This window comes from Phoca vitulina, unplaced genomic scaffold, assembly GCF_004348235.1.
Source record: "Phoca vitulina isolate PV1807 unplaced genomic scaffold, GSC_HSeal_1.0 scaffold37, whole genome shotgun sequence".
Lineage (NCBI taxonomy): Eukaryota > Metazoa > Chordata > Mammalia > Carnivora > Phocidae > Phoca > Phoca vitulina.
In genome coordinates this window covers 345516-369455 of record NW_022589740.1, presented here as the reverse complement: position 1 = coordinate 369455, position 23940 = coordinate 345516, and the positions used below count along the sequence as shown (strand labels likewise).

Below are 23940 nucleotides of genomic sequence, written 5' to 3'. Positions count from 1 at the left end.
ATCAGTTTGCTAATCTACTAGAGGATGCTAACATATGACGGACTGCTCACAACGCCCACCTCCTGGTTTTCCCTGGATAGCAAAGTTAAGAACTGTTAGAAGTTGGAAAAGGCCCTGAGAGTGAACAGTGCACCAGAGAAAACATGAGCACACTTAAAGTAATGGAACAAATGAACTCCGCACACTCCATGTGCAGACAAGGCAGCAGGCACACCCTGCGAGGCGGGGCGGCAGCGGGGCTCCCGAGAGCTTCCTCCTACTGCGGGGTAATTTACTGTAACTTCCTGTTTCTCAAACTGTGGTTAGAGACCCTTAGTGAGTTGTGATAAACATTTATTTAAATAGGAAATATAGAGGCGCCTGGGTCCCTCAGTCAGTTGACCATCCAACTCTTGGTTTTGGCTCAGGTGGTGATCTCGAGGTGCTGGGGTCAAGCCCCAGGTCGGGTTCCGTGCTCACTGCGGAGTCTGCTTGAGATTCTTTCTCCCTCTCTCTCCCCTCCTCCCTCTGCCCCTCCCCACTCTCACATGCTCTCTCTCTCTCTCTAAATAAAATCTTTTAAAAAATAAATAGGAAATATACACATTATTTGTAGCTACCTATATACATAAATGGATAATATGTATATTCAATTTACCTATAACTTCTAAATGAATTTATTATGAATTTATCTATGGATAACTAAAAGAATTTCAAAAAGTGCCAAGAGTGCATGCATGGCATACACTGAAAATAGGAAATACATGTCAGTTTATTAGGCTTTTACTTTAGTTACTTATCTGGTTATATATATATTCGTATAGTATGTACTGGGCCAAAATAGACATTGTATTTTTTGCTGTGGATGGTCCCACAGGTTGGAAAGCCACTGCTTTGATACCACGGGATCCTGAGCAACAGAAGGGTCTATGCAGCCAGCTGGAAAGACCAATACAAGAACTACCACTCTTTCTGTCCTGCACACACACAGTGATAGTCCCCCAAGACCAGGCTGCAAGCACTCTCTGATAGGCTCACACGCTCTTGCCTTACGTTTTCAGTTCTACAGCCAGGAAACACTCTGTATTTAAAAGAACTTCTTCTATTTCTTATAACTACAATTCACCCTTGAACAACGCTGGGACTGGGACTGCCAGCATCGTCAAAACTCCAGGTGTAACTTCTGACTCCCCAAAATCTTAACCAGTAATCGCTATTGTTAACTGGAAGCCCTGCCGATCACAAAAACAGTCGGTTAACCCATTCTGTATTCATATGCTGTATTCTTACAATAAAGTAAGCTAGAGAAAATGTCATTAAGAAAGGCATAAGAAAAGGTATTTTTACAGTACTGTCCTGTATTATTTACTGAAAAACACCTGCCCGTGAGCAGACCTGTGCAGTTCAGTCCTTGTTCAAGGGCCAACTGAACTTGCAAGGCTGTTGAGTTCTGGGGGCAGCTCCCCAGTATTCACAGCTCTGCTATCAGTTTAGAGTTTGCTGACCCACCTCTTTCAAATCTTGATTCTCCCTCTCAGCAATAATGAGGGATCTGCAGCCCCCACCTGTCCTATCACTCCCACTCCAGCACAACAAGGTCAGGAGACCCTACAGACACAATCTAATACTGTCATCATCAAAAGGCACATGGTTCATGTAAACTACGTACCAGGAATTTATACTCATTCCGTGTAATACACAAACACATCTATTATCCTCTAACAGTGAACCTGTGATTAATCTCTAACAACTGCCTTTCGAATTTCTTTTCTAGATAGTAGTCACTAAGTTTTAGAAATTGAGAACATCTGAACTAATAAAGTTTCAACTGTCAACAAAATTTATCTGTTTACTTATCTTTATGATTTTCATTCCTTAATCCCCATTACCTGCTTCCCCCATCCCATTTCCCCCATCCCCCTGCCCACCTCCCCTCTGGTGACCAGCACTGTGTTCTCTGTGGTTAAGTTTGTTTCTTGATTTCTGTCTCTGTCTCCTTTTTCCCCTTTGCTCGTTTAACTTCCACATATTAGTGAAGTCATACAGTGTTTGTCTTTCTCTGACTTATTTCACTTATTATAATACTCTCTATATCCATCCACATCGTTGCAAATGGCAAGATTTCATTCTTTTTATGGATGAGTAATATTCCAAAGTATATATACACCATACCTTCTTTATTCATCTACTGATGAACACTTGGGCTGCTTCCATAAATCAGCTACTGTTGATAATGCTGCTATAAACATCAGGGTGCATGTATCCCTTTGAATTAGTACTTTTATATTCTTTGGGTAAATACCCAGTAGTGCAATTGCTGGATCGTAACGTAGTTCTACTTTTGAGGAACTTCCATACTGTTTTCCAGAGTGGCTGCACCAGCTTGCATTCCCACCAACAGTGAAAGAGGATTCCCTTTTCTCCACAACCTCACCAACACTTGTTTCCTGTTTTTTAATCATTCTGACTGATGTGAGGAGATATCTCACTGTAGTTTTGATCTGCATTTCCCTGATGATGAGTGATATTGAGCATCTTTTCATGTGTCTGTAGAACATGGGGATGTCTTCTTTGGAGAAATGTCTGTTCATGTCTTCTGCCCAATTTTTAATTGGATTGTTACTTTGATGAGTTCTATCAGTTCTTTATATATTTTGGATACTAATCCTTTACTGGATGTGCCATTTGCAAATATCTTCTCCCATTCCATAGGTTGATGTTTACTTTTGTTGATGGTGTCCTTTACTGTGCAGAAGCTTTTTATGTTACACCTCGCAGGGTGTGCCTGCTGCCTTGTCTGCACATGGAGTGTGCGGAGTTCATTTGTTCCGTGGTATCAAAGCAGTGGCTTTTTATTTTTGCTTTTGTTTCCGCTGCCTCGGGAGACTTCTAGAAAAATACTGCTATGGCTGATGTCAGAAAGATCACTGCTTATGTTCTCTTCAAAATTTTTATAGTTTCAGATCTCACCTTAAGTCTCTAATCCATTCTGAGTTTGTTTTTCTGTATGGTCAAAGAAAGTGGTCCAGTCTACATTAAGTTGATGGTCACTTACGTTTAAACCCATTCTTGACTCCTCTCCCCCCATTTTAGGTATATAGTGTCATATTTTACATCCTTTTTATGAATCCTTTTATTTTTACAGAAATATTCATTTTTACTGTTTTTGGTTTTTTCTTCTTTTCATACTCTCCCTTATGATCTCTCCTTTCCACTCAGGATCCCCTTTGATATGCCTTGTAGGGCTGGTTCAGTGCTCATGAACTCTTACTTTTTGTCTGAGAAACTCTTTCTCTCTCCTACTCTGAATGATAGCCTTGCTGGATAGAATATTCTTGGCTGCAAATGTTTCTCTTTCAGCACGTTGAATATAACATGCCACTTCCCTTCTAGCTTGCAACTTTCTGCTGAAAACTCTACTCATAGCCTTATGTGGGTTCCTTGTATATAGCTATCTCCTTCTACTTCTTTTAAATGTTCTTCTTTATTGCTACTTTTTGCCATTTTAATTACTGTGTCTTGCGGTGGACCTCCTTGGGTTCAATTTTCCAAAAGATCTCTGTGCCTCCTGGATCTGGATGTTTCCTCCCCCAGATTCAGGAAGTTATTGGCTATTATTTCTTCAAATACATTTTCTGCCCACTTTTCTCTCTCTTCCGTGACCTCAAAATGCAAATCTTATTACCTTGATGCAGCCACTAAGTGCCCAAAGACTATTCTCAATTTGCGTAATTTGCTCTGCTCTCCTTTGCTCAGCTTACTTTCCTTTACTCTGTCTTCCAGGTCATTAATTTCTTCCTCCCCTTCACTTAGCCTATTTATTCCATCAAGTATATTTTTAGTTTCACTTATTAGGTTCTTGATCTGATTCTTTATCTCTGTGTCAAGGGTCTCATTGATGTTCTCCATTCTTTCCTCCAGTCCAGTGAGTATCTTCTTTATGATCATTATTGTAAATTCCCTATCAAGTATATTACTTCTATCCATTTCACTTTGGTCTCTTGCTGTGGTTTGATCCTGTTCTGTCTCATTTTGCCTGGCTTTCTAGGTCTGTTTTGTGTTAGGAGAGTCAGTTACTTCTCTTTCTCTTTTTGGTAAGAGCCTTGTGAAGAAGTCCTGTAGTGCCCTGCAGTGCAGTGTCCCATTCCCCAGGTCCTGGCACTTCAGGGAGCGTCTCCTATGTGCGTTGCATGTGCTCTGCTATTAAGTCCTGGGCACTTTTTCCTTCAGTCCATCGTCTGCAGAGGCTCTCTTTGCCTTTTGTTTGCAATGTTTGGTCCCCAGCAGGATGGGATGCATTTTAACAAGTGCGGTGGTCTGCTTGCAAAAATGAGACCTGCACCCAAACTGACATCCTGCAAAATGTGCAGATCAGGAAATGTGGTGTTGGGAGGGTTTGTCTTGGTTTTTTCTGGGTGAGGGGCCCACAGCGCTGGGACTGAAGGGAACATGACTGGGAAAGGCAGATCCGCTGGGGGGGGGGGTGCGGGTGCGGGTTTCGGGGGAGGGTGTGGAGTGCAGGTGTAAGCAAGTTAGATTAGGAGTGTCAGCGCCACACTGGTTCCCACAGATGGCCTTTTTTCATGCTGGGGGGCAGAGGAGGGAAATGATGCCTGCCAGCTCCTTTGTTTGGTGGGGGTCCCCTCCCTATGATCACTGTCTCCCTGGGCCACATTTCAAGATGGGCAAATCACTCTCCCAGCTGCCACCAGTGTTTTTCAAACTGCTAGTTCTATGCCACATCTGCTCAGGCTGCTGCCGGTCAAGCTCTCTCTTTAAGGATGGGGGATTCAGTTTACTAACGCCCTCTCCCTCTGGGTTCTGAGCTGATTCTGCTGATTTTTAGAATTCCAGGCTTTAAGTCCTGCTGATTACAAGAACTCACAAATTCGGGCCCTCTTGCTTTCAAAGGCAAACATTACACGGATTCAGCCTCCCCATTCCTGGGCTCCCTGGTATGAAACTGTTTATTGCCCTTCTCCTTCCCACCAGCTCCCTCCACACCTCAAACGGCCATAGTCTGTTTTGCTCCCAGACCACATCTTCACCTTTCCTACCTTCTTTGATGGGGCATTTTTGCTACCTTTAGTTGTGGAGCTTGTTTTGCCAGTCTTCAGATCATTTTCTCGGTTATTTAGGCTGCTGCGTTATCTAGTTGTATCCATGGGACAAGGGAGCTTAAGGCCCTCCTACTCGGCCATCTTGCCAGCAAACCACCAAAAAAGTATTTTTTTACACAAATCTGTACTACTAGAAATAATGATGAAAGAAAATGTATACAAGAAGTAGAATCTACGGTTTCTGTTAAAGAGATATGAGGAATAGAGATGCATTTTTGTTGAAGGAAACAAATAATTTTATCCTTAAGTAAAATAATTATCCCAGAATAAGGGGGAAAAAAGGAAACAACAGAACAAAACCTAAATAGATATAGAAAATCTTAGAAGGTTTGTAGAAAAGGGAATTTTAAGAAACATTTTGTGTGTGGTCAAGCTAAGATTAGGATGGGCCTATTTAAGTTAAAAAAAAAAAAAAAAGAAAAAGAAGAATTTTATTTTAAAAGTACCCTAGTGCAAGCTTAGAATTTGGCTTTCTTTTAAATGGACAAGCTTCTTTTTAGACTACTGGTCTGCTCTTAATAAGAAATTATAAACAAAGATTTTTCTCTGCCTTTAATGTAATAACCTACAAGAATAATTTCCTGTGTTCCACATTGTCTTCAACTATCTTTGACTTCTTAGAAAAATAAGTCTTCTCTACTAAAACAGTTAAATTTTGTGGATGTTTTTTTACATGTACTTACCACTGAAATCTTTTCAGTCATTTTCGTTGAAGGGATAACGAAGTATCGCTTCACAAACTACAGTCCTATTTGATCAAATGTTTTAAACCTTTTGACATTTTTTGAAAGAGAATACAAGCAGGGGGAATGGCAGGCAGAGGTAGAGGGAGAAGCAGGCTCCCTGCTGAGCATGGTGCCCGATGCAGGGCTCGATCCCAGAACCCTGGGAACGTGACCTGAGCTGAAGGCAGACGCTTACCCAACTGAGCCACCCAGGCACCCCAAGCTTTTAACATTTTTAATAAACTTCCCCAAATCAAATTCTGAAGTAAAAAAAAAAAAAATATATTAATTTAACAATGTAATCTTTTGCTGGTGGAGAGTCTTGCCACAATGTTGATGGCTATTAATCCATCAGGGTGCTGGCGGCTAAAGGCTGGGTGACTGTGGCCGTTTCTGAAAACAAGACAACCGTTAAGTTTGCCACATGAATGGACTCTTCCTTCAGGAAAAAATTTCTCTGTAGCATGTACTTCTCTATAGCATGTGATGCTGTTTGGTAGCATTTGACCCACAGAACTTCTTTCAAAACTAGAGTCCATCCTCTCAAACCCTGACAATGCTTTACAACTATGTTCCTATGATATTCTAAATCCTTTGTTTTTATTTCAACAATCTTCACGGCATCTTAACCAATAGATTCCATCTCAAGAATCCACTTTCTTGGGGCGCCTCGGTGGCTCAGTCTTTAAGCGTCTGCCTTCGGCTCAGGTCATTCTTTGCTCATCCATAAGAAGCAACTCCTCATCTGTTCAAGTTTTATCATGAGATTCTAGCAGTTCAGTCCCATCTTCAGGCCACACTTCTGATCCTGGTTCTCTTGCTGTTTCCCCCACATCTGCAGTGACTTCCTCCACTGAAGTCTTGAACCCCTCAAAGCCATTCATGGAGTGTTGGAATCAACTTCTTCCAAATTTCTGTTGATGATGACATTTTGGCCTTCCCATGAATCAGAAATGTTTTTTATGGTATCTAGAATAGTGAATCCTTTCCAGAAGTTTTCAGTTGATTTTGCCCAGACCCATCAGAGAAATCACTATCTATGGCAGCTATAAAACCTTACAAAAGGTATTTCTTCAATAATACTTGAAAATCGAAATTGCTCCTTAATCCATGGGCTGCAGGATGGATGTTATGTTACCAGCATGAAACATTAATCTCACTGGATATCTCCATCAGAGTTCGTGCGTGACCAAGTGCGCTGTCAATAAGCAGTTACTTATATTTTGAAAAGAGACTTTTTTCCTTGACAGTAGCTCTTATCAGTAGACTTAAAATACTCCATAAACCATGTTGTACACAGACATGCTATCCCCAGGCTTTGTTGTTCCATTTCTACAGCATGAACAGAGTAGATTTAGCATACTTCTTAAGATCCCTAAGATTTTCAGAATGGTAAATGACCACTGGCTTCAACTTAAAGTCATCAGCTGCATTAGCCCCTAACAAGACAGTCAGTGGCGTCTGAAGCTTTGAAGCCATGCACTGACTTCTCTCCAGCTATGGAAGTCGTAGATAACACCTTTCACTTTAAGGCTGGTTCATCTACACTACAAACGTTGTTTAACGGAAGCATCTTCATTAATTCTCTCAGCCAGACCTTCTGGATCACTTGCTGCAGCACTTACATCAGTCCCTCCTGCTTCACCTTGCACTTTTATGTCACAGAGACAGCTTCTTTCCTGAGACCTCAGGAACCAACCTCTGCTAGCTTCAAACTCTTCTTCTGCAGTTTCCTCGCCCCGTTCAGCCTTCTTGGAATTGAAGAGTCAGGGCCTTGCTCTGGGTGAAACTTTGGCTGAATGGAATGTTGTGGCTGGTTTGATCACTTATCCAGACCAAACTTCCTCCGTATCAGCAGTAAGGCTGCTTCACGTTCTTAATCACTTGTGTGTTCACTGGAGTAGCATTTTTTTTTTAAGATTTTATTTATTTATTTGACAGAGACACAGCGAGAGAGGGAACACAAGCAGGGGGAGTGGGAGAGGGAGAAGCAGGCTTCCCGCTGAGCAGGGAGCCCGATGTGGGGCTCGATCCCAGGACCCTGGGATCATGACCCGAGCCAAAGGCAGACGCTTAACGACTGAGCCACCCAGGTGCCCCTGGAATAGCATTTTTAATTTCCTTCAAAAACTTCCTTTGCAACCACAGCTTGGTTAACTTGTTCAAGAGGCCTAGATTTCAGCCCATCTTAGCTTTCAACATGCCTTCCTCACTAAGCTCAATCCTTTCTAGCTTTTGACTGAAAGTGAGAGCCATATGACTCTTCCTCTCAGTTGAATATGTAGAGACCATTGTAGGGTTATTAGTTGGCCTAATTTCAATATTGTTTTATCTCAGGGGAGAGCAGGAGACAGGGGAACAGCCAGACAGTAGAGCAGTCAGAACACACGAAACATTTATCGATTAGGTTGACCACCTTATTTGCGCATGGTTTCTAGTGCCCCAAAACAATTACAATAGTAAAATCAAAGATCAATGATCAAAGATCACAAGTATCACATTAACAAAAATGTATGAAATATTGTGAGGATTATCAAAATGTGACACAGACACACAAAGTAAGCAAATACTGTTAAAAAAAATAGCACCAGGGCACCTAGCTGGCTCAATCAGAACATGCAACTCTTGACCTTGGGGTTGTGGGTTTGAGCCTCACAATGGGTATAGAGAATACTTTAAAAAATAAAATCTTTTAAAAAAAAGAAAAGAAAATGGCGCCAAGAGACTCAACAAAGGGTTGCCACAAACCTTCAATCTATTAAAAATAATAATAATAATACCGTATCTGCAAAGCACAATAAAGTGAAGTGCAATAAAACAGGTATGGCCAGCTTTTACATGGTAAGCATTATCAAATAAGAAATAATACTAACCCTTCTTTATGTTGCACTTTCATAAATATAAGTATTCTGGAAATTATATGGAAATCTTAAAAATCTGAAATGTTCTGGCACATGTTATAAGTCGCAATTCCAACTACTGTCTTACAATACTATATAATACAAAAATAACCAAACCCCCGTCAATTACCTTCTAATAATGTCTCATCTGACCCTTAACCTTCACCAAATTTTAAGTCTTTTATCACAGTTATTGTTTTACTCTGATGCTTTTACAAAACTGTGCCTGCAAAAATGCTTCATCTTCAAGGAGATTCACAGAAAAGACCCTGACAATTACTCTAGAATAAAGATTTCTGAAACTCTCAAAATCATAAAACTGAACTGGGGTAAGAATTTCCAAAACTCTGACGCAAAAACTGAACTGCTAACAAAAGACAAAGAATTACAGAGGACTGAATAAGTTGATGAAGATGATCATGACTTTTATGACTTCATTTAAAACACTGCTGGTTCTTTAATGTTTTGTTTTCCTAATTTAAAGGACTCCCTTTTCTCCTCTCAAGTTATCTATGACTTAACGGCAATTTAGTAATGTATGTCTTTATAACAAAGGTTGACAACGTATGTTTCTGCAAAAGTTCAGTAAGAATCTGTTCTCCCAGGTCGCCTGGGTGGCTCAGTCGGCTAAGCATCTGCCTTCAGCTCAGGTCATATCTCAGGGTCCTGGGACTGAGCCCTGTACCAGGCTCCCTGCTCAGCGGGGAGTCAGCTTCTCCCTCTCCCCCTGCTCATGCACACTCTCGCTCAAATAAAACCTTAAAAAAAAAAAAAAAAAAAAGAATCTGTTCTCCCTATGACAGGAAACAATTAGACAAATCCCTGTCTTGGCTTTTTAGCCTAAGGAGACTTTTAAAGTTCAATCCGAGATTCCCTATGAAAAGTTCCAGCAAAGTAGATTTAAAAAGAGTCTTTATGGCCAAAACACTATTCTTCCTGCACTTATATAAATAATCAAGACAAGTTTATCGGAAACTAGACTTAATCTGCAAAACTAGTCTTATGTTCTTATTTTTAATAGAAATGGAAATGATGGAAGGAAAAAACTGTATCAAATAATATGCCTTTATGGATATCAGATTAGTCTATTATTTGTTTTCTACCCATCAACTGGGCTGGTTCTAGAATTCTCGTTTCCTCTAATATTTGGCTAGAACTCTCTAACATTTCCAATTTTCTCCCACTTTTTGGACACGGAATCACCATGAAACTAAAATTGACTCTTTCCTAGAACCATGTACCCTAAAACTGGACAACCTGATAGAAACTTCAGAGGAATCACAGTGCTCACGTGTGGACAGTTTTCGTGCCTGTTGCTATGTGGCTGCTCAGAAAGATCACCAGGGACATTATTGCTGCAAACCAGGAGAATCTGTCAGGTTGCCACTATCTGCCCTCACTCCATCTAAAGATACTCAGAACCCTACATTTAGAAACCTCAACTGGCTGCTCATCAAATTCACAAAACAGAATTTATAATTTGCTTGAACTACTAACCTTTGTTTTTTTGTTTCCATAGAAATGCCTCTCATTAAATCACCTACTCGATCTCACCTTACAGAGGCCTAATTTACATGGAAGTCCACCTGCAACACCACCTTCTGAAATACAACATCCTCTCGTCCATCCTGTCCTACGTATTTTGAACATAAGTGTTTGCTTATATGTTATGTTGTGCTCTATGTAATCATTTAAAAAAAAATGTAAACTGACTTAGGTAAAACCTGAATCTGATTATAACCCACTTGATTTATTTGACTGGTTAAATCTTAGCTCCTGAAAATCCCGGCTCTGGGAAATTTTTCAATCTTTGGCTACTGTTCTCCTCACAGTCGTCATACAAACCCGTCTAGTGCATATAATCTCTTGAAGGTTTTAAATGCCTATTGGCAGCCACTCACATGACAAATGTCATCCATCAGAATAAACAACTCAATGATATCAACAATAACCACATGAATGATAAAGACACTGACTAGGGGCGCCTGGGTGGCTCAGTTGGTTAAGCGACTGCCTTCGGCTCAGATCATGATCCTGGAGTCCCAGGATCAAGTCCCGCATCGGGCTCCCTGCTCAGCAGGGAGTCTGCTTCTCCCTCTGACCCTCCCTCCTCTCATGCTCTCTCTCTCTCTCTCTCTCATTCTCTCTCTCAAATAAATAAAATCTTAAAAAAAAAAAAAAAAGACAGTGACTACACGGACCTCCAGCCTGATGACTTAACTACTGGAAACAGCAAATGTGTTCATTCTTCTGCCTGACTACATCAGCGGTAGTAACCAAGAATAACATTATAATTGTTGGTCATACTCTCAGCCTGCTAAGTAAATGACCAAAAGGGGGGAACTGTTAAAATCAAGGACAGGCAGAGACTAGCCTTGAAGATTCCCTGAGCAGACACAACCAGTTCAGTCATGCAGGCAAAGCTTAATTCAGCTTACCTGGCAAGGTTAACTTGATCTGGAACATTCCTTTCTTGTGTCTCTGAAAATCACAAGCAAAACTTGAACTGTTTCCCAAGGTTGATATGAGATAATCTCTGATCAATTCCATATCATTTAAGAAAATTCTAATATTGTAACTAACCACTGTGTAAATTAAACAATCATTGCCTTCTCACTATATAAGCTTCTTTATAACAACATACCCCTAACCCTCATTCTATGTTCTGATTTCAGCACTCCAGGTTTGCAAACTGTATCTTTGGTGTGTGCACAACAAACTTTTACTAATTACTACATCAGTTATTCATTGGTTTTACTCTGGCTATTTTGAACCTTCGACAATATCAAAGAACACGATTTTCCAGAAGTGAAAAAAGCACAATAAATTCAATGGGTGACATTAACAGTAGGCTAACCTTGTTAAAAATTAGTGAAGAGAGATTAGAAAAAAATATCCTGAATGAAGCATGAAGAGGATAAGAAACTGAGAGGGTCTAATATGCTTTCAATGGATTCTGAAAAGGGGGTGGTAGGCAGGCAGCAAAAATACTTTAAAAGATGGTGCCTACACACTTTTCAAAAGAATGAAAAGAACTTCAGTACAGATTTAATTGCACCTACAAAAACAAAATATACATAAAAATATATACCTAGACACATCATAGCAAAACTGTTGAAAACCAAAGATTAAAAAAAAAAAACCTATAAAAGGAGGAGAAATCAGAGAGGGGGACAAACCATGAGAGACTATGGACCCTGGGAATCAAAATGAGGGTTTCAGAGGGGAGGGGGGTGGGAGGATGGGGTAACTGGGTGACGAGCATTAAGGAGGGCACGTGTTGTGATGAGCACTGGGTGTTGTATGCAACTAATGAATCACTGAACACTACATCAAAAGCTAATGATCTATACTATACAGTGGCTAACTGAACATAATAAAAAATAAAAATTAAAAAAAAAAAAAGACAAATTCCAGGCGCCTGGGTGGCTCAGTTGGTTAAGAGTCTGCCTTCAGTTCAGGTCATGATCCCAGAGTCCTGGGTTCGAGTCCACATCAGGCTCCTTGCTCAGCAGGGAGCCTGCTTCTCCCTCTCCCTCTGCCTGCTCCCCCCACTTGTGCTCTCACTCTCTGTAAAATAAATTAATTAATCTTAAAAAAAAAGACAGATTCCACTCATGGGAGTAAATATTAAACTGACAGCTTACTTCTCATAGAGAGAATAGAAACCGAATATGTAATTCAGGAACTTCTTTCAACACCTTAGAAGAAAACCAACCATTTAGGCAATTCAATACACATCAAAATTATCCCTCGAAAAGAAACCAATTTGTGAAATTTTTAGCTAACATAATCAGAGAATTCACTATTAGCAGTCATTCAACAGGTGAGAAACACAAAGAGTGTTCCTCAGGCAGAAGGACAATGTTCAAAGATGGAGGACCGGAATTACAGCAATGAATGAAAAACAATGAAAAGGGTAAATCTAAATGGTTATTAATTATACAAATTAATAATGTCTTAAGATAAAACAGATACAGAATTAAAGGAGCACAACAGTGGCATATAAGTGAAAATGAAATAAATGAAGTTTAAGTGCCCAGGAAGAGAGGAAAATAACCAAATATTACATTCTGAGAAGTCAAAAACAACAAGTGTTTTAAATAACTTCCAAGTTAACAACAACAACAAAAAAAAAGCATCCAAAGAAAAACAAAAAAGGAGAGGAAAAAAGCCATCAAGCAGGTATAATAAAGAGAAAATACTTAAAATAAAATTTACACCCAACTATGTCAATGATTTTGTTAAGTGACAACAGACCAAGTGTTCCAAATGTTAAGAAACATTGTCAGGCTAAATTGTTTAAATTCCAATGATACATTGTTGACAACAGACTCATTCAAAATGTAAGTACACAGAAAGTATGAAAATAAAGAGTAAAAAAAGACATACGTTACATATATTAACCAGAGAAAAGATAGTGCAGCTACATTAATATACAGCTAAACAAACTTTGTCCTAACTATACATTTGTCTTAAAGAGGAACACTTAATAATTTTTAAAAACTCAACTGATGAGGAAGACCTACAACTCTAAACATATATGCACCTAACAACATATCCTCAAAATATATAAAGCAAAAACTATCAAAACTAAAGAGGAACAAATGCAAGATCGCAGTATTAATACATTTCTGTTGCTGAGCAATACAACCAGTAGACTAAAAGGAAAAACTAATAAGGATGTTAAATTCAACATGACTAACCAAGCTGAACTAACATATATAGACACTGCATCCAACAAATACATGAGCACATTCTTTCCAAGCACACACTGGACATTTACAAATATTCATCATATGTTGGGCCATAAAGCAAGTTTCAAAAATTTCATAAGCTTTTAAAGTGTTCTGACCACAACAGAATTAAGATAGAAATACAGGCAGAGGGGCGCCTGGGTGGCTCAGCAGGTTAAGTGTCTGCCTTCAGCTCACATCATAATCCCAGAGTCCTGGGATCGAGCCCCACATCGGGCTCCCTGCTCAGCAGGGAGTCTGCTTCTCCCTCTGCCCTTCGCCATGCTCATGCGCTCTCTCCCTCTCTCTCCCATAAATAAATTAAATCTTAAAATATATATATATATATATATATATATATATATATATATATATATATAGGCAAAGCAGAGACGATTCTTAGAGCAGTGAAACCACTGTGTATGACGCTATAATGGTGGATACATACCACATATTTATCAAAACTCATAGAATATACACCAACAACAGTAAATACTAACATAAAACTATGGACTTAGAATGGTGATGATGTGTCAACAAAGGTTCAGTGACTGTAACAAACAAATGTACAATCTGGTGCAGGATGTTGATTATGGGGGAGGCTAGAGGGGATGGTGAGGGGATCAGGAAGTAGAAGAGACTGTACTTTCTGCTCAATTTTGCTGTGAACTTAAAACTGCTCTTAAAAATAAAGTCTATTTTTAAAAAAGATTTATCTGTCAGGTTATATTAAGTATGCTTTGGTTACAAACCCCAGAAATCTTAGTTAAGAAAACTTAACCCAAAATACTTCCCACTTCCCACCCCTACCCTCCCACTTCTCTTCTTTTCTCCACCCCACCCCTCCTGCACCTCCCTCTGCTTTCTGCTCACTGTAGACACATAAAAGCCCGGCACTGCAGGAAGCTCCATCTGGAAACATGATCACTGGCAGGAGGAAAGGGATGTGGCAAATCTCACCACTGCTCTTAAAGTTTATGTGACAAGTCTCTTCTGCTCACATTTCACTGACCAAGATAAATACATGGCCACATCTAACTCAGGAAGCAGGAACCAGATACTACCACACACCCACTGTAATATCTAAAATTACAAAGACCAACAATACCAAATATCGATGAGAATGTAGAGCCACAAGAATGTATTTACTGTAGTAGGAATAGAAACTGGTATATCTACTTTGGAAAAGTTTGGCATTATCTACTAACATTGAACACAGACCTAATATATGACCCAGCAATTCTACTCCTAAGTGTACTGAACACAAAAGTATGCAAGAAACATGTACCTGAAAGTTCACAGCAAGTCCACTCATGTGAGCCCGGTGACAGCCATGAAAATGAGCCTCTTGGATCACCTACCATGGAGAGATGCTCCACTCTGAACTGACCAACACACTCCACACCAGCACCACACTTCCCACAGGCTGTTTCTAGCCAATGACCAGCCATAGGCAGAATACTAAACCAGGCTTATTCCTGCAGGACAAGGGACTCCCATGACTCCCAACTCTGGCTAGAAGACTCCTCACTGGCTTTGCTTAAACTTTCTTAGAACTGCACTGCAGTCATCAAACTTTGTCTCCCAAACATTCTTCATCCCTTCCCCCTCCACATGCAGCAGACCTCCAAGGTGATGACAACGCCCACACATGTATTTCCCCCACTACATCTAAATCTGATCCAAACTTGGGATGCCTGGGTGGCTCAGTTGGTTAAGCATCTGCCTTCAGCTCAAGACACAATCCCAGGGTTCTGGGGTCAAGCCCCACGTCGGGCTCCCTGCTCAGTGGGGAGTCTGCTTCTCCCTCTCCCTCTGCCCCTTCCCCCTCTGCTTGTGTTCTCTCTCTCAAATAAGATCTTTTAAACAAACAAACACACCTGATCCAAATTTGTTGTCCTCTGGTTCTTGGGAGACCTGAACTAACAGTCTCAAACTGGGAACATCCCAATTTTTATCAACAAGAGAATGAAAACCCATGAATAGTACAATTCATACATGAAACTACAACTCTAGTGACCACATAAATGAAATTCACGATGAATAGTTCCACAATTAGTGTGTCACAGACCATGAATGTGCCACTACTTCTATACATTTCACACACATACACACACACACACACACACACACACACACACACAAAACAAAGAAAAAGCAAGACTCTGAAGTCAACAGTCCTCAAACAGAGGGCAGATCTACTACTATTAACTCAGACTAAGCTATTTAGAGCCAATTGTTACTATGTTAGCCAGAGCCCTCCTCTTGCCCTCCTCCATCCGCCCACCCCCAGAATTAACCAATTATAAAAGACTGCTGTGACTCTAACATACTATTATGCAAATACTTAAAAGCATAGATACAAAGACGTACAAACATCTTAAAACACACACAGAACATAGTTCTATAACTTGCTTCTTACTAAATATTTTGTTTCCCACAGAGTATAGTAAAATTTTCCTCTTATTTGTACTAGTGACAAGACATTCCAGCGTATCGATAAAAAATTCACTTATTTTGCCCTAACCCCAATGTTGGACAGGTATTTCAAATTTGTCATATCACAAATACTACTATCATGAAAAATCTTACAAATGCAGATTTACAAACTCATACAAATGCATCTATACAACAAATTCGTATCAGTGGAACTGCTAAGCCAAAGAGTATGGACATTTAAAAATGTCTAAATATAGGGGCACCTGAATGGCTCAGTCGGTTAAGTGTCGGACTCTTGGTTTCTGCTCAGATCATGATCTCAGGGTCCTGGGATCAACTTCTGTGTCAAGCTCTGCACTCAGCAGGGAGTCTGCTAGAGATTCTTTCCCTCTGCCCCTCCCCTACTCTCTCTCTAAAATAAAATCTTTTTTTGAAAAGTGTCTAAATATAATGAAACTACTTTCCAACAAGGTTCTACCAAACTACAGCCCCACCAATGACATAATTTATTGAAAAACTATATATACTTTAGGTGAATCTTACTTTATTAGACTAATACCTTAGAAATTATGAAAAGTGGGCTGCCTGGGTGGCTCGGTCGGTTAAGCATCTGCCTTCAGCTCAGGTCATGATCCCAGGTCCTGGGATCCAGTCCCACATCGGGTTCCTTGCTCAGAGGGGAGCCTCTGCTTCTCCCTCTGCCTGCTGCTCCCCCTGCTTGTGCTCTCTCTCTCTCTCTGTGACAAATAAATAAATAAATAATCTTTAAGAAAAAAAATTATGAAAAGTAATTATAAATGGAAGAACATAGGATCACTTCTGTCTTTCACTGAGTCAATTTAAAGGAAAAACTTTACAGAATTAAACAATACCGGGGTAAACCAAAGAAATTACTGGTAGATGCAACCCAAACATTAATTCTAAATTAAAACAAGACCATTCCAGGGCACCTGGGTGGCTCAGTCGGTTGAGCGTCCAACTCTTGATTTCAGCTCAGGTCATGATCTCAGGGTCGCAGGATGCAGCCCCATGTTGGGCTCCATGATCAGCTGGGGGAGGGGGGGGAGTCTGCTGGAGATTCTCTCTCCCTCTCCCCCTGCTTGCTCGCTCGCTCTGTCTAGAAAAATAAATAAATCTTTAAAAAAAATAATATGGGACACTTGGGTGGTTAAGCGTCTGCCTTGGCTCAGGTCATGATCCTGCTCAGCGGGGAGTCTGCTTCTTCTGCCCCTCACCCCACTCACGCTCTCTCTCAAATAAATAAAAAAGTCTTTAAAAAAAATAATAAAAGAAAAGAAAACAAGACCATTCCACAGACATGCCACCCCAGGAGCCAACTATCATCACTGCATTTACGGATCCTGCAGTTCCCACTGAGAAGAGTGACCAGAGCTCTGTAGGATACTGGGGCTCCCTTTGCAACTGCAAAATAAGGCATAACCTCTGAATCTTCCCAGGATGGGTGAGCAGGTCCTTCACAACAAAGCCACTCCAACATTCCGATCTCCCTAAGCCTTCCTCCATTATATACCAAGACAGTTCTGTCATCTCAGCTTTGCTTAGACAGACGGCCTTTTGATTTGTTTAAGGCAATCAACCAGCACTCTAATCCCTCGAGCTATAAAACTGATCCAGAATGCCCACTTATAAGCCCATATCAACAAATTCAGCCTAACCCACCTCCGTGTCCCTTCCACCATTACCAAACACCCTTAAGATCCATTCCCACAAATACCCCCCAGCTCCTACCTATACAGTGGCAAACCAGACAATCTTTTGGATCTCATGAGTCACGCTCTCTATACCTCCTACTTTGGGGCCTGCTGGGACGATCCTCGGGGAAGAGTAGGCAATTACAGGTTTGCCACGCAAAGCAGATTAAGTTCCTCACGCAGGGGTTGGAAAAGCTGTTTCTACTGGCAAAGGTAACACAGCAGAATTTAGGTCTCCAGCTTAATTGGAATCTGACCATACGTTTCCTAATCCAATTTTTACAATTCCACTCCTTATCAATCAATGCTCTTGCTTACAAATTTGGAATTCAATTTGCATTTTTTAGGGCAGTCGCAGAAACTTTCAGGTCCCTTATGTGGAACCCCAGTTGGCATTTAAAACCCTGAGCTCATCATTTTGCTTTGTAATGTTTTAACTTGGCTAGATGGAACCACATTCCCCAGAACTTCCCTTCCCGGCTGGTTCCGGTTTGGGCCACAAGGGGGCTCTGGTACAGCGGGCAGAGGGTGCAGCCCGGGTGGCAGCACATCTGCAGCCTGCACCCGCCGGCCTGCTGGGCCCCCTCACTGCGCCAGGCAGGGCTGGCCTTGCAAGGCTGCTGCACTGGCCCATCTCTTCCCCAGGTTCCCTGAGAGTCCTACCTCCTGACCGTGTGTGTGGTCAGCTCCAAGACCAAAGTCAGAGGCAAAAGAACGGACACAACTTTCAATGTGTCCCACACAGCAGACCAGACGTAACTACACGGCATCCATCTCTCTCCTTAGACAACTGCCCAGGAGGGTCTGAGCGCTCAACAACCCAGGCACTGAGCTGAGAATTAGAAAAGTAATTATAGGCAAAAACAGGAACAGTCTCTGCTTTCATGAAGCTCAACCTCCTAGAGAAAATGAAAATTCACTAAGTTACGTTAATTTACGCTGTAATTTTGAAGTAACAGTAAGACAGCAGTGTCTCTAAAGGAGAATTTGACTACAGGGAAGTCAAGAAAAAAACTCAAGAACTTCAGAAAATTGATGGCTGCTGTAGTGTGTGATGGATATACAAAGTTCTTTAGACCGTTCTCTTTATCATGAAAATCTGCGAACTCACGCAGAAAGAATCTCATGAAAAAGTGATGCTGGAGACAAACTCTAAGGGAAGGCTGGGAAGAACTGAAACAGGACCAAAAAACAAAACATTCCAGGCAGAGGAAACAGAACCAGCACCGCATGCCCTGTGGAGAAGGTGCTAGGCACAGGAGAATGACGAGCGCAAGGAAAACAAGGGGAGATGCGGTGTAAGGTGAGGCTGAGGCGCCAGAGGATAAAAATTACGTATGCCCTTGAGATCATGTTACTAAGTTCAGTACTTAAAGCCACTGAGAGTTTTAAGTAAAAGGGTGACATAATGAGATCCACCTTTTTAAACTCTAATTTTTTTACACTAAACAAATTTCAAACACAGTTATCTTTTACCCACGAATCTCACTGTGTTAAAGCTAAACGTGCACAAATACAAAAAAACATATCCACAAGGTTATTCCCCGCAGCAAATTTATAACAGCAATAGAATATAAACAATCTATGTTCATCATTAGGAAACTACAAGCACAAAAGAATGGAAAAGAGCTTATATAAAACAATCTCCAAAATATATTAAGTAAAAAAGAACAGTGTTGAGTTCTACCATCTGTTTAAAAACAAAAAGGAAATAAAAATATGTGTCCGTGCTTCTATTTGCAAAAATGAAACACTGGAAGAATAAACCAGAAATAAAAAAGGGGCACCATGGGAATGGTGCAGGAGACAGCAATGGAAGGACTATGAACATACCTTTGTAACACAACTTTGACTTTTGAACTACATATACATTTTACATACTAAAATTTTAAAAAATACATTAAACAAAAAATTAATGCAATCCTTAAAACCTAAAGATTTCATATAAATCAAATTAATAATTAAACTGGTAACAATCAGAAAGAAAATACTTTCAAATCATTTTATAACTTGGAACGTCAACAGTGCATTCTTACGTGGATGCATCTTAAGAACTTTTAAGAACGGAAGAACTGTAATGAAATACAAACCAATACTTTATTGTTACTGGTGTTTTCAAACATTTATATACTGCAGAACAAGGGAAGTAATGTTGCAAAGAATGCAAATCTTCAACGTTAGACAAAAAAGGATGAACTCAAAGTAAAAACCCTGCAATGGTAAATCTAAAGTGAAAATATCAATACAAAATAAAATGTTATGTATTTCCCACATCTGTCCAATGAAAGTAGAGGCATCCCATTAGCAATACGGACACACTGCACCAGATTTTGGTATCTAAATTCCATCCCCCAGTAAAAGGAGCTAAAAGAACTGGCTGATCAGGAAAGCGCAAAGTCTTAGACATCCAGTATCAGAAAGCAAGAAATGGTTCAAAAATTAATGGGGTGGCATCCAAGGGAAGAGATCCAGCTTGAAGGGACTGCACCATGTCCAAGTGAGGGACAAGCTGAGGAAAAAGAATGAGGACTACTTGATTAAAACACACTGAATACACAAAAATCCATGGGTTCACAGTGGTTTCAAAAGAGAAAAAAGCAAAAAGAAACTCACAACAACCCAACCCTGTACACAGGAAAAAGGACATTCTGATCACTTGCCAGGACCCAGACTAATTAGTATTAACTAAGACATATGACTAGTTAATACATAAACATACATTCACATATAAATCTATAAACACAGATTCATATATCTAGGACTATGGAATTCATTTATAGATAAAAACACGTAGGCCACAAACAGGTCCAAAAATTACACCTACACTGTAAGGATAGAACTATAAGCAAACTGAGCAATTTATTAAAACAAATACAATCTAAGTTAAAAAAAAAAAAAGTTGTTCCACCTTTATTTTTATTTAAGCCATTTCTACACCCAACGTGGGGCTTGAACTCATGACCCCGAGATCAAGAGCCACATGCTCTTCCGACTGAACCAGCCAGGCGTCCCTGCCTCATTTTTTTAAAAGACATTACTACAGTCTAAAAATATCTAAAATGGTATAAAAAATGCTTTACTAGTCTCTTTATTTACACTGTCAACACTTGGATAAAACATCCATGTAGAACGGATCCTTCTCCCTCCACGCCTTCCGCCCCCAAAACTCAACACATTTAACATTCTAGTGACTCCAGACCGATTCCCCTTGTCCCAGATGACTTCATCCATCACCTCCCACAGCCTGGACTAGAGATCCTGCTCCGGCAGATCTCTTCAGTGCACCTTTCATGCTGCTTAATGCCATCCAATGGCTTTCCCCACACACAGGATAAACACCAGCTGCCTTGATGCGGTATGCAGATTATGTAAAATCTGGTCCCAAATTCATGCTACACACACTGGCCATGCCAAACTACATGTGGTGTCAGCAGTGGTAATGTCATCATCACCATCATCGGTACCCACGGGGCACCTACCACAGAGCCCTAGGGGCTTACACTTGATGAGGTGGGTGTGCTCATCCTGTTCAACAGATAAACACACTCATAGAACTAAATGCTAAGATGGGGCAATCTTTGGTTGGGATTCAAATCCAGGACAGTCTCAAACACCCTCCACATGCCTCTGCTGCTGCTGCCCCTCCACCTGGACGTCTCTGCTCTCCTGCTCTACACTCTTGACCCTGCTGGAGCACTGCCTTCTCTTCCAGATGCCCTCAGCACGAATTCCCACGTCACGTGCATGCATACCTTCCCTACCAGACTGTAAGGTCTACAAGGGCACATCTTTATGTATTATACGCATACACAGCTCGTTTTAGTAAGAACTTATGGCAATTTTAAAGCCATAAGCACCCAACAAAGAATTAAAAATTACACTGAATACTGGAGCACAACTAAGCAAACTGTTCACCTCAACATTAAAAACATCATGCTAGTAACTACAGCCAAGTTCAAAAGCAGGAAGAGAAGGAAATCAACAATGACTGGCAGTGGCGGTTGCATTTCAGGACTGCACTGGGAACCCTACAAATCCACTTAATTCTCACCATAGCCTCATGGGACACGTCTCCTCCCAGTTTACAGCTGAGAAATGGCAAGTCCACGAGTGGGGGGGGGGGATCTGTTGTGTAGCTTCAGACCAGTATCGAGTGGGGCGGGATTTCCACCCAGACTCTCCAGAGCTGAAGGCCATGCCATCTCCATAGCCAACTCCAGAGCCCATAGCCTTTTCACAACACCATAATGTCTGCCAAATCAAACAAAATACTTGGGCAAAATAATTGATTCCCTCTTCCAAGTTCTTCTCATTCAAGGAACAAGGGGAAAAAAAACCATTTAATTAAGCATCAATAAATAGAAGGAAGTATTTACATAGACGTGTATTAACTGCTCTTTCTCAGCAAATCAAGATCCTGCTAACAACTAAACCAGAATACTCAACAGCATTATTTTTAATCTGTAAATAACCCATGTGATTAATTCTTCAGAAACAATATCCTTACCACATATTTTTAATGTACCAGAAAAAACGCTAACAATTAAGGAGTGCAGCAAGTCAAGTTATGAGCGTGTGGGCAATCGGGTGAAGTCACAGGGAAGTGAAAACACTGTAATTAAATTTCTCCACTTACAACTTCAAATTAATAATTCTCATATCTTAAGACTAAGGCAGATTTGAGATACCGTCATGAGATGCACAGGCACTCACAAACCACACCAACCTCCCCGTTCACGATGAAGGCACAGGAACCATGACCTAAGATGCACTGTGAGGACAGCAATGACCAACTTTTCATTGTTACCTGGATTTCATGGGTGCTGAAACAAAATGAAACAAAAAGAGATCTGCAGCCAACTATGGAAACAGTACCGCAGTATTTCTCAGAGCTCTTAATTCGACGCACTGAACTCTGACCCTAAGGGAGGACAGAACACAGCACTGTTCCCCAAACTGAGGTGACCAAGGAACCCTTTGTTTTTCCTGTGGCATCTCTTAGAACTACCATCACAAAAACACCATCTTAAGCAACACCACTTCAGATATTCCAAAACTAAGTAAATACTGTTACCGTATTCCGAATTGGAAACTGAAGGTACGATCAGAGCAGTACTAGCGAAATTCCTAGGTTCAGCCAAAGTCTTTGAAAAAAAATTCTAAGTCAAACATAAAGAACTAGAAGTCCTTTTCTTGCCCTACCACCCATTTCGCACCATCTTAACATCACTTCGCTACTCAAGATGAAAAATAAATTCTATTTTCTCACAAGAAACTAATACCTACCATCTATAATTTTGACATCAACAAAGAGTGCGACCTTTCCTTGCTATCAAGGCCAGTAAGGAACGTTCCGTCTATTCCTGGCGATGACAACTTGGGGATGTTGCCCATCAAGCAAGGCTGGGGAAAGCCTCCCCCTCTCCTCTGACCCGGTCTGAAAGGTCACCACCTCTGAAGGGCCTTCACAAACTCGGCCGCCCTGGGAACACCCAAGTGCAGCTCGATTTTCATTTCCTAACAAACGCTATGCAGAAGGCAGTGACTGCCCTCTCCGTCCACCCTCCCAGACTGCAGAGCTCCTTCCAGAAAATTCCAACAGAAGAAAGTTACAGGTGTTGGCATTTCGGCAGGCCCGTGGTCCCCGGCTCCTGGCGCGTCACCCGGCTGAGGGTGCCCTGCTCTGCCTCCTGATGGACTCGCCAACACAGCCCCGCAACCCGCGTGTGCCGCCCCACCGTGCACGACTCCCCGTCCAGACCGGGCCCCGACCACACGGCACACACGCCAACACAAGCCGCCGCACCAACAGACGCGGGGCGCCCACCTCGCGGCCGTTTCCACCGTCGCGGCCGTTTCCACCGCGGCCCCCCGAAACCGGGTCCGAGGAGGCGCGCGAGGCCACCCCGGGCACTGCGCAAGCTTCCGCGTCGTGCGGCTCATCCCGGCGCCCGGGGCGCAGCGCGCTCAAGGTCACCCGGGATGCGGGGGCGCGCGGCGCGATGGGCAGACCCCGGCTGGGGCAGGAGGCAGGGGCGACCCGGGCCCGCAGGGAGGGAGGACTGGCGGCCGCCCCGCCCCGCCCCTCCCCCACCGCCCCGCCCCGCCCGGGGGTCCCGTCCCCCGCCCCGCCCGGCGGGTTATGCAACGCTCCCGCGCCCCGCCCCCGCCGCCCCCCGCCCGCCGGCGCCCAGGCCTGCGGAACAAAGCGCGCGGGGCCCGCGGCCGGGCGGGCCGGGCGGCCGCCATGTTGGCGGGGGCGGCGAACAAAGGCGCGCGGCCCGAGCCCGAGGCCCCCCGCCCCGCGGCCCGGCCGGCAGGGGGCGCTG

The 23940-nt window shown here is 41.9% G+C and overlaps 1 protein-coding gene across 2 annotated transcripts in view; it reads right to left on the bottom strand.

Annotated features, from left to right (window-relative positions):
• The window catches only part of SPIN1 (spindlin 1), a 75301-nt gene that overhangs the window by 50115 nt on the left and 1246 nt on the right, over positions 1-23940 (bottom strand). Inside the window, exon 1 of one of the 2 annotated variants that reach the window (XM_032427677.1) lies at positions 23439-23629. The exons of the other annotated variant lie outside the window; for it this stretch is intronic. The gene's annotated coding sequence lies outside the window, so the exon portion shown is untranslated. Of the gene's footprint in view, positions 1-23438; positions 23630-23940 lie in introns of those variants that run through there. 2 annotated transcript variants of the gene reach the window in all.